The sequence below is a fragment of the Lutra lutra genome, chromosome 2, assembly GCF_902655055.1.
Source record: "Lutra lutra chromosome 2, mLutLut1.2, whole genome shotgun sequence".
Classification (NCBI taxonomy): Eukaryota; Metazoa; Chordata; class Mammalia; order Carnivora; family Mustelidae; genus Lutra; species Lutra lutra.
Window position 1 is genome coordinate 86335671 of NC_062279.1, and position 12867 is coordinate 86348537.

Below are 12867 nucleotides of genomic sequence, written 5' to 3' on the forward strand. Positions count from 1 at the left end.
TCTCTCTGCCTGCCTCTCTGCTTACTTGTGATTCCTCTCTGTCAAATAAATAAATAAAATCTTTAAAAAAATTAAATAAAATGAGTTTCTTGCAGACAGCATATCAATGGGTCTTGTTTTTTTTTTTTTTAATCCATTCTGATACCCTGTGTCTTTTGATTGGGACATTTAGTTCATTTACACTGAAAGATATGAATTTAGTGCCATTATATTGCCTGGAAGATGACTGTTACTGTATATTATCTCTGTTCCTCTCTGATCTGTTACCTTTAGGCTCTCTCTTTGCTTAGAGGACCACTTTCAATATTTCCTGTAGGACTGGTTTGGTGTTTGCAAATTCTTTTAATTTTTGTTTGTCCTGGAAGCTTTTTATTTCTCCTATTTTCAATGACAACCTAGCTGAATATAGTATTCTTGACTAGATATTTTTCTCCTTTAGTGCTCTGAATATATCATGCCAGTCCCTTCTAGCTTGCCAGATATCTTTGGATAGGTCTGCTGCCAATCTAACATTTCTACTATTGTAGGTTACAGACCTCTTGTCCTGAGCTGCTTTCAGGAGTTTCCCTTTGTCTCTGAGACTTGTAAGTTTTATTATTAGATGATGGGGTGTTGCCCTATTTTTATTGATTTTGAGGGTGATTCTCTATGCCTCCTGGATTTGATGCTTGTTTCCTTCCCCAAATTAGGGAAGTTCTCTGCTATAATCTGCTCCAATATACCTTCTGCCCCTCTCTCTCTTTCTTCTTCTGGGATCTCAATTATTCTAATATTGTTTTGTCTTATGGTATCACTTATCTCTTGAATTCTTGCCTCATGATCCAGGAGTTGTTTATCTCTCTTTTTCTCAGCTTCTTTATTCTCCATCATTTGGTCTTCTATATCACTAATTCTCTCTTCTGATTCATTTATCCTAGCAGTAAGAGCTTCCATTTATTTATTGTACCTTATTAAAGCTTTTTTTATTTCAACTTGGTTAGATTTTTTTTCTTTTATTTCTCCAGAAAGGGATTCTCTGGTATTTTCTATGCATTTTTCAAGCCCAGTTAACATCTTTATAGTCATCATTCTGAATTCTAGTTCTGACATCTTACTAATGTCCACATTGATTAGGTCCCTAGCAGTCGGTACTGCCTCTTGTTCTTTTTTTTTTTTTTTTTTTTGAGGTTTTTTTTTTTGTGAGTTTTTCCACCTTGTTATTTTATCCAGAGAAGAACAGATGAATGAGAGAACAAAATATTAAATGGAAAACAACAATCACAGAAAAATATACACTAACCAAATCAGAAGAGACCCAAAACTGGGGGGCAGAAATCTTATATGTATGATTAGACTGGTAAGTAGAACAGAGTCACACACTTGATTTGGGGTGTAATTTTGTGTGTTAGATGAAACTACCTCCCAAAATTTTAAAGAAAGAAAAACTTATATATAAAAAACTAAGGGTAAACATGATGAAGGGATGGAATATAACTGTAAAGATGAAAATTAAAAGAGATTTTTAAAAAGTAATTGATAAGATACGAAGTTGGTAAAAAAAAAAAAAAAAAAGGAGAGAATGTGATCAGTCTGGAGACTAGAAAAAAGCCATATACTAGCTTTAGCATATGTTTTGGTCTGTTAGAGGAAACTGTATCCCAAAATTTTAAAGAAAGAAAAACTTATATGTATACAAAAAATAAGGTTAAATACAATAAAGGGATAGAATATGACTATAAAAATGAAAATTTAAAAAGATTTTTTGAAAAGTATTGATAAGATAAAATATTTAAAGGAAGTTAAAATAGGAAAGAGGAAAAATTTTAGAAAGTAGAATAAAAAAAAAATCTTTAAAAATTTAACTTGAAAAACTAAAGAATCATAGGAAAAAAGCCATGAATTCTATGTGCTCTATTCCCCTAGCTCTGGAGTTTTGCAATTCTCATTGACCAAGTAAACTTGGTCTTGGCTGGATGTTCTTCTTCATCTTCTGGGGGAGGAGCCTGTTGCAGCGATTCTCAAATGTCTTTGCCCAAGGCAGAATTGCACTGCCCTTGCCAGGGGCCAGGCTAAGTAATATGCTTGGTCTTGCTCTCGGTAGCTTTTGTTCCCTGAATGCTTTCCATATAGCTTTGGCGGACAGGAACGAAAATGGTGGCTGAGAGCTCGGAGCTCAGAGCCCCTGTCTTCAGTGAGCCCTCAGAGAAAAGCAGTCAATCGTTCCTGTCTCCCTGGTCTCTGGCCACACTCCAAGCTCACCTGGCCTGTGACCGAGCATTTCTATCTCTGGAGCATGGCCGCATTTGGAGTCTCCAAATCCACCAGATTCCTGCAGCACACTCTCACACTGCTCCTCCCAGTGGAGGAAGGGGGAACTCCCTGGATCTGCCACTTGAGGGGTCCCTGCTCGAAAAGCAGTGGCCTGACTGTGCTGGGGATCATGGTTTATGGCAACTCTAAGCTGAGAGCCCACCCCTCAGTTTCATCTTTGCAGCTGGCTTCCCTGCTCTAATACCTGGGCGTTCTACCACACTCAGTCGCCCAAAGTCTTTCTGTGACCCAGAAGGACCTGAGACCACACTGTCCTAATGAGGGCTCCATGACTCACTTAGCCTCTGGAGTGATGTACCTCAGTGGAGCAGACTTCTAAAAGTTCCAATTTTGTGCTCTCTTGATCTACCATGTGCCAGGAGCTGGCCCCTCTCCCCAAGGTCTATCTTTCCATATATATCACCTCGGATTCATATCTCTCCACATCCTACCTTCCAGAAAGTGGTCACTTTTCTGTTTATAGAATTGCTGCTCTTCTTCTCTTCAATCTCCTGTTGAGTTTGTAGGTGTTCAGAAGGGCTTGATAACTATCTAGCTGAATTCCTGGGACCAGATGAAATTTAGGTCTCCTACTCCTCTGCCATCTTTCTCCTCCCACCCCATTCAACAAATATTTATGGAGCATCTGATATATTCTCAGCACTGTATACTATAGGTATTGAGCATGGTTCCTATCCTCAAGTAATCTGTAGTGTGTTGGGAAGGAAAGGGAGAAATTCAACAAAGAATCATAGGGCAATTCAGCATTAAACTATTATGCTGAGCCATGCTTTCATTGTTTTAGGAAAGAAGGGACAAAATATTGGCTAAAAAGATCCATCCAAAAAGATATGATAATAATGAGAAAGTGGAAGAGAAAGTGAAGGAAGGGAAAGAGGAGGAAGACAGTCATTATTATGTGCTAGGCACTGGGCTAGGTTCTTCACATACAGTAAGGTCATAAAAATGAAAATAATGTCTAATAATTTTTACTGCCTTTTTTGGGTGCTAGACAAAGATTTACAAATATCAATCCCTCCTTACAATAAGTCCTATAAAATAGTTTTCCCCCATTTTACAGATAAGGGAAATGAGAAAAATAGATGTTAATGTATTCAAGATCACACTGGTAGGAGAAAAACCACAACAGTCTGTCTACAGAGCTTAACCTCTTATTCCTTGCCAGTCTAGTTATATTGCTCCCATTTTACAGATATAGAAATGTACTCTAAATTAGGGTTGCCCACATGTTTCATTAGTTTTCTCCTGCCATGTGAGAGGCTCTCATGGAAAGGCCTAAAAGTGGATTAATCTCCTTTATCTTGTAATTTAAATTTTTTATTTCCTAAAGTAATATTATGAAAATAAAATAATCAAAGGTAAAACACAAGGAAAGAAAAATCAAAAGGCAATAGCAAGACCTAAACAAATAACCAAACAAAATATAAAGTGTATCAAAAATCACATATTCATTTTTAAAGAAATGGAACAAATAAACTTAAAATTTATATGGAACCAGGAAAGACCTCGAATAGCCAAAGGAATATTGAAAAAGAAAACCAAAGTTGGTGGCATCACAATTCCAGACTTCAAGCTCTATTATAAAGCTGTCATCATCAAGACAGTATAGTACTGGCACAAAAACAGACACATAGATCAATGGAACAGAATAGGGAACCCAGAAATAGACCCTCAACTCTATGGTCAACTAATCTTCGACAAAACAGGAAGGAATGTCCAATGGAAAAAAGACAGTCTCTTCAAAAATGGTGTTGGGAAAATTGGACAGCCACATGCAGAAAAATGAAATTGGACCATTTCCTTACATCACACACAAAAATAGACTCAAAATGGATGAAGGACCTCAATGTGAGAAAGGAATCCATCAAAATCCTTGAGGAGAACACAGGCAGCAACCTCTTCGACCTCAGGCACAGCAACTTCTTCCTAGAAACATCACTAGAGGCAGGAGAAACAAAAGCAAAAATGAACTAAAATCAAAAGCTTTTTCACAGTAAAAGAAACAGTTAACAAAACAAAAGGCAACTGACAGAATGGGAGAAGATATTTGCAAATGACATATCAGATAAAGGGCTAGTATCCAAAATCTATAACCCAGCAATTGCACTACTGGGTATTTACCCTAAAGATACAAAAGTAGTGATCCGAAGGGGCACATGTACTTGAATGTTTATAGCAGCAATGTCCACAATAACCAAACTATGGAAAGAACCTAGATGTCCATCAACAAATGAATGGATAAAGAAGATGTGGTCTATATATTCAATGGAATACTATTCAGCCATCAAAAGAAATGAAATCTTGCCATTTGCAATGATGTGGATGGAACTAGAGGGTATCATGCTTAGGGAAATGAGTCAATCGGAGAAAGACAACTATCATATGATCTCCCTGATATGAGGAAGTGGAGATGCAATGTGGGGGGGTTGGGGGGTAGGAAAAGAATAAATGAAACAAGATGGGATAGGAAGGGAGACAAACCATAAGAGACTCTTAATCTCACAAAACAAACTGAGGTTGCTGGGGGTAGGAGGGTAGGGGGAGGGTGGTGGGGTTATGGACATTGGGGAGGGCATGTGCTATGGTGAGTGCTGTGAAGCGTGTAAACCTGGTGATTCACAGACCTGTACCCCTGGGGTTAATAATACATTATATGTTTATAAAAAAATAAGAAATTTTTTAAAAATCACTTATTCAATTTAAGAACTTTCTAAGCCTCTTTTAAACCTAAAATGAAGTCTTTTCTATAATCTTCCAGCTGACTTTAACCTAGATAACTCTTACTCATTCTTTAGGATTCAAGCCAAGAGTCATGCCCCTGACTAAGACACACACATGCATGTGCACAAGCATACACCCGCCTCAATTGTGGAGTCTGGGTCAGGTGCTTCTTTGAGTTTAGTTGACATATTTATCAACATCTTCTGATGCCCTGACAGAGATCATTCTTACCACATTTGAGGGGGAAAAAAATCTCTTTTTGGTCAATGACCTCACTAAGAGCTTAAGATAGGAGAGATCTGGACTTGAGGCAAAAACAAAAGGTCAAGGAAGCCGAAAGAAGAACCTTACAATTACTGACCACCCTCAATGCGCTGAGCATTTCACATTTAGATTTCACTTATCCTCACAAACACCCTACCAGGGTTTATGCACTAATACTTTAATTGAAGCTGTGGAGCTCTGCCTCAACTACCTCTATACATTTAGTTTGACTCCTCTCTAACAAGTATCTAAAGTCCTTACAGGATAGAAGCAGCTAAATAATAAGGGAAAGAAGAATGCTACTAAAAATCATAAAGACAGCAATGGAGAATGCAACTTAACAGTAATGAATGTGAAGAAATTACAAAAGTCAGACAAAGAAACTTAAAGACACCCTGATTACCCATTTAATATTAAGGCAAACAGCCCTAAATTCCTCGGTAGCTCCTGAGAGCATTATCATATAATTAAAAAAACATATGTCAAGAATCCATCTTGGGGCATCTGGGTGGCTCAATGGGTTAAAGCCTCTGCCTTCAGCTCAGGTCATGATCCCAGGGTCCTGGGATCAAGCCCCACATCGGGCTCTCTGCTCCTTGGAGAGCCTGCTTCCCCCCCTCCCCCCTACCTGCTCTCTGCCTACTTGTGATCTGTCAAATAAATAAATAAAATCTTTAAAAAAAGAATCCATCTTAATAATGATTGTAAATCTCAAATAAAGATCAATTTATATCCAGTATACTTTAGTTCACAAAAAATTAAGTATGTTTTGTAATTTGTTATTAAGTTAATATTAAAAATTAAAACGTGCACAAATAAGCTAGCACTCAACAAACTGAAAATTCCCATAAAATAAAGCAATTCACTCCTTGATGAGATTAAAGATCTGAAGATTTCCTTGTATCAGGTGGTTGCTCAGATATGAGAGGCATTTCTTTTTTTTTTTTTATTTAAATTCAATTAGCCAACATATAGTACATCATTAGGTTCAGATGTAGTATTCAGTGATAACAACACCCAGTGCTCATCACATCACGTGCCCTCTTTAATGCCCATCACCCAGTTACCCCACCTCCCCACCCACTCCCCTTCCACAACCCTCAGTTTGTTTCCCAGAGTCAAGAGTCTCTCATGGTTTGTCTCCCTCTCTGATTCCTTCCTTATTTTTCCCTCCCTTTCCCCATGATCCTCTGTGCTATTTCCTATAATCCACATATAAGTGAAATTATACAATAATTGTCTTTCTCTGATTGACTTATTTCACTTAACCTAGTGCCCTACAGTTCCATCCACATCAATGTAAATCAAGAGGCATTTCTTTTTTAAAAAAGTTAAAGAATTGTGAAGGCTTATGTTTAGAATGTCTATTTCTTCCAAGTCTGCCTACAAAAATACAGTGAAACTTTATTAAATAATAAGCCAGTAAAATGCAGTGTTAAATTATTTGCACAGGGACTGGACTGAAGTTTGCATTTGCATTATCTATGTATAATAACAAAAATTGTTAGTAAACCAAAATCTCCAGGGGAATGCTTAAACAAATCAACGGAAGGATTGATTGGCATTGATTCCCTGTGAGTCTCATCTTTGGAGAACATACTGAGGTTTCCATATATCTAGAGGCACAGAAGGGGTTAAATTTTTTAAAAATGGAGTAAAAGAAAAAGATTTTAAACAAAGCATACAGGCTGAGTGGATTGTTCAATATTAAGTGGCTTTTCAAGTTGCAAGACAAGAATGAAGACTTTGTCACCTTGTTCTGGATGACATGTTGACAGATAGAAGCCCTCTGATAGCTCAGTGGAGGATGAAGATTTTATATGCCTGTAATAAGAACATTAACGAATCTGACAGTAGACAGCAGCTTGTACAAACTGCCGTGCTGATACCATTCTCTGTCCAAAGACAACAAGTAATAATGATGAAAATTAAGCAATGAAGGTAAAATCAATCAGGTTAGAAAGAATACTGAAAATAAAATACAGATGGGGGCTCCTATGCATCTGAGATCTTTAAAATGACTAATATTTTAGATGTATGGTTATTACCAGCCAAGTGCCTTTTCTTTATCTCTTTTTATCTATTCTCTTACCCAGCCCAAATTAATCGACAAACATTCAAGGCTGCATTTGGAAAAGCTTTATCTTTTAGAAGGAAGTAAAGAATGCTTCAGAAATATGTCACAACATAGAGTTAGAAGCAAGAGATGGACTATGAGATTAAGTTTATAAAATGACCTGTAACTACATATAAACACCATATATGTGCTTATTATATGCCAGGCACTTTACTAAATCTATCATTAAATGAGATACACAAGATTGTTGTTTTCCTACAGTTCACATTCAAATGGTTAATCAAAAATTAGTCAAATAAATGAACAAATTAACAAATACACCATAAATTTCCTTATGTAGGAAATAAACTGGTGAGCTAGAGTAACTGAGGGAGGTTATGGTAGATCAGTGATTAGGGAAAGGCCTCTCAGAAAAGGTAAATAATATCTCAGAGGATATCAATAATATCTCAGTAAAGTTAGAAAAAAGATCAAGAGTATTTAAGGCACTTTTGCAAAGGAATTTTAGCATGATTGCTGAATTGGATATAAGAGTGGCTAATGTTCAACAGGCCATCATTATCTTGGGTTATCTGTTTCAATAGACATAAATTGTGTGCATCCCTACAGAGTTAAAATCTATGAATAAAAATGGAATTTCACTAAGTAAGCTGAGACCTAAAGGATGAAAATGATCAAGTAAAAAAAATAATAATAAATAAATAAATAAAAGATGGGAATGCTGGAAAGAGGGGGGAGCAGTGAATGTTTTAGACATAGAGAAAAGAGAAAATGCATTGGCCAAGATAGGCAAGGATTAGAACAACTGAAAGGAGGCCAATGTGGCTAAAGTAGAGTGACCAAGCAAGAGAGCAACACAGGAGGAGGTTGCTGAGGAAAGGATGAGCCAGTTCATGCAGAACCTTTTAAACTGAATTTTCACTGTAAGATTAATTACCCAGGAGTTGGAGGGGATGATTATATTTGTTTCTTATAAGTCACTTTTGCTTCTATGTGGAGGTGGGCTATATGGAAGGGGAGTGGAGTAAGGAGTCCTGTCAGAGTGTTAGTCCATTACAGTAGTTCTGGTAAGAGCTGATGGCAGTTTGAATAGAAATGAAATTAAGTAAATGAACATGAGACTAATTTCAAGGTAAGAAAAACTGGATTTGCTTATGAACTGATGTTGGAATAAGGCAACAGAAGAATCAAGGATGCCTCGTAAGTCTTTGACCTGAGCTAATCAGATGGAAAATGAATGGAACAAGAAAAATGGGTATGGTAATAGGCAATCAGTGCCACACCGTAAGTCATATACAGAAGGCTGGGAGAAAGTTCTATACCATAATCCTTGGGATTCTAAACTAAATCACATGGTCAAGTAAGAGACAGGATGACATAAGAGAAATGTTCTGCAGGACAAATTAGAAACTCTAAGTTCAAGTATTTATTTTATCATTTATATTAGAATTAAACAATGGATATGGAAAGGATATTATGGGTCACCCAGTCCTTCTTCCCATTGATCACAATACCTTCCAACAGATCCAGTGATTAGATACCCAGTACCCTAGAAAGCAGCCACTCCATTTTAGGTAAGCTCTGACTGTTAAGAAGTCTTAATATTGAATCATACTTAATGCAGCTACACACACCAAACTTACCTCTGAACCACACAATTAACTTCCTCTAGTATTCTCTTTACTGCCTCTGATACCTAAATTTGAATCCTAGTTCAAGCCAAGTCCATACCTACTCAGTGTCTACATACAAAAATAGTCAAAATCATAACTTTTGTAATGGTAATAAAACTTCTATAACTGCCATAAGTATTTTGACACTCTGTAATTATAATTCCTCAAACTGTTTGTGGCTCAATTTTCCCATTTATAATATGGGTGATATTGCAGATTTTGAAGGGCTTCTAAGGAAAACATAATTTAATCATTTTCTAGTCTGCTGATTTACAGTTAGTGAAGCAAAAAGCATAGCTGAACAAAAGAAATGAGCAGATTAGTTTAGTTACCACTTGCCCACTGATTTTCCATATTTCAAAATTTTGTTTTCAGCTCTCATTTTCTTATCTCCTCTCCTAATTCCTTTCTCAGCTATCATTCAATTGCAGTTGGGGGGGCAACGGAGTTAAATCCATGTTGTTCAATGTCAGGATGAGCCAGAAATCTAAAATGTAAATTTCCCTTTCTTTTTCCCCTCCAAAATTATTTATTTATAAATTTAGTTGTTTCATTTTAAATTTAGGACCCCCAGAGATAAATATAATCATATATTTTTTAAAAACTGAGTCGTAGGAGAGATTAAGACAATACAGAAAAAAATAGAGAGTCTCTGGGCTAGTCCTGGTATGGATTACTCATGACCACCCAGTTTTTCAAACAACCATGCAGTGATCCAAAATGGCTGTTAATAGAAAAGAGACACTGTTCTTTTATAGTTTTATTATTGTTACATAGCAGCTCTGAGACACTCAGGTGGTTACAATGCAGTCATACAAGGGGAACCAGAGTTCATGTCTCTTCCAGGGAAAGCTCTAATATTTTGGCAGATAAGGGTTTCGGATGGCTCATGGCTATATGTACTCAGAACTTCAATTTTCAGCATATCTTCAATGCTAATTTTAAAACACCACTGGTAAAATCTTCTGTGCACAAGTGGTTTTCCATATGAATAGTATATACTAGATACAAGTGCCTATAATATATTCACTATCTTAGGAGTAATCACATAATGGTAGATTTAATGACATCTCAAGGATAAATTCTCCTTGAAATACAGTTTCTTTATGAAAATACAATAAGGATAGGAAGTGTAATAAGGATTTGGGAGTCCCAGGTCACTGGTTTAGAAGCAAGTCTGGTATTCATTAAGCAAATGTTATATACTCTGAATATTAAATGATAATTTATGTCAAGGTAGGGAGGCAGCAAATAGCCAGTCTACTTATATTTCCCACTGCTTTCTTAGTGACAAACATTACCAAGTAGATCATGAATGACCTTACAAAATATTCAAAATGAAATGAAAGGAAAAGATGTGAAAATGGGATGGTTATCGATGGACAGAGATAATTCTTCAATGATTATGTAAAAAATGAAGTCTTGGAAATATTTGAACATCTCCTGAATCAGTGAGGTACATCATGTCCTTTGTCCCTTCTTCCTCCTTCACTTTGGCCAATTATGACCGTGGTTGTGCTTTGTACAGAACTATGACTACATGCTGTCCTTTTTAGGATCTAGGATTCTTGAAGAGTCAGACCCCACCTGCTATTCCTACTTTGTTTCTTCTTACCCACAAATTTACATTTTCAGTCCAAACAAAGCTGGGAAGCTTAACAAGAAGCCAACCTCATTTTTATCATTACTGGGTACAATACTAGTCTCTTCGCAGAAGTTCTGCCTTTTTTTTTTTTTTTTTGAGGCTTATTCCCATTCTGATTGTGTTTCCGTCTTTGCTTCCAAGACTAGTTCTCGGGATACTTTCCATGTATATAGAAACTGTATGTGGAAAATTGTAAAATAGCCACAATTGTTTGTAGATACTCCTATCAAGGAATGGTGTCTATTTCTCCACTCCTTGAATCTGGGCAGGCTTCTGACTTGTGTTGGCAAATAGAATGTAGCAGAATCATTATTGGGTGAGTTTCCATCCCAACTCTCAAGATTATTTGTGCATTTTTGTTCTTGCTGCTATTGAATCTTGCCACGATGTGAACAAGTTCATGTTAGTGTGTTGAAGGATAAGAGACCATGTATAATGAGGTCACAGTCCTCCCAGGTGTCCCAGCCAAGTCATCTGATGACTATATATGTATAAGCAAGCTGAAATCAACTGAATTCGATCCAGACCAGAGGTATCACCCTGATGAACCCAGCTCATGGATGATGTATGGAATTGGGAGCAAGATAAAAGGCTGTTGAGGGCATAAAAACAATGACACCCCAGTGGCAACAACTACTCCTTAAACCCAGATGTTGGTTTCTAATATGAACCTTCAGTAAAAGGAACCAAGGCTCTTTAGAAAAATAGCTGATTCTAGGACTGGGATAGAAACATTCAAAATGAGTCCAGAGCCTGACAAAAAGTTAGGAACTGTTAAAAAAAAAAATAACAACAAAAACAAACAAACAAAAACTATCACACGGATGGGGGTATATTGAATGGACATAGGACCCAGTTGAAATAGTTCCCAAGGGCCAAACTGGGGATAATGTAGTATTAGATATAACCCAAAATGGAAAATAAATCTCCATAAATGTATATTGGTAAAAATAACTTAATGAATAAATGAACAAATTAATACATAAGTGAAAGAGAGTAGATAAATCTTCCATGCAGAATTCCAAATTCCAGATTATGTAGATACTCCGCCATGTGTGTGACCCAGTGGACCAAACAATGTACATGACCCTATCAGGTTCCTTCACCTGATGCTTTCTAAGCCACCAGTTCTGCTGACATCTCCTCTAAAATATGTTGTAAACATGTCCTTGTCTCTCCATCTCAACAACTACCAGCTAGTACAAGCCACCATCAAGTCACCTGGACAAAAGCATAGTCTCTGATGAGCCTACTAGCTTCCAGTCTTAATCACCACAATCCATTGCCCAAAGTAGCCAGAGAAACTTTTCACATTTGTAAAATAAATTAAAAAACTAGGCAGCAAAATTCCACTTACACACTTAAAAATCCAAACTTCCTGATTTGTTCCCTGTCTACTTTTCTTACAACATCCTATTTCATTCTCCTTATTTTATATGTTCCAGACACTCTGGCCTTTTATCATCTTCAGCACACCAAACTTCTTCCTACCACAGAGCCTTTGCATAAAAATACTTTTTCTGACTGGAATGCTTTCTCTCCTAACTCTTTGCATGGTTGGCTGCTTCTTGTCATTTGCCTCAAAGGCCTCTTCCGAAGTAATAGCCCAGTTGCTATCTATCCTGGATCACTACTTTCTTGTTCCTGTAACTATCCTAGTTTGGTGGTGTCCTTATCAGAACAGCTGCTCCTCCAAGGGTCATTCAGAAACCCAGGCTGATGGCTACTCTTTTTTTTTTTTTTTAAGATTTTATTTATTCATTTGACAGACAGAGATCACAGGTAGGCAGAGAAGCAGAAAGAGAGAGAGGAAGGGAAGCAGGCTCCCTGCTGATCAGAGAGCCTGACGTGGGGCTCGATCCCAGGATCCTGAGATCATGACCTGAGCCGAAGGCAGAGGCTTTAACCCACTGAGCCACCCAGGTGCCCCTGATGACTGCTCTTTTATCTTCAAAATGTGAGTCTTAAAGTTATCTTGTGGGGCCACATCCTAATCACTCCAAAAGGGCAAGGAACACAGAGGAGTACATTAGAAAGGTTTTCACGGGCTAGGCCTTTAAGTAGCACACATCACTTCTACCCATATTCTATTAAAAAAAAACTGACTCACATGTAACTGCAAAGGAGGTTAAGAAATGAAATCTAGCTCTGTACCCAAAAAAGTGGGGTCTGATTTG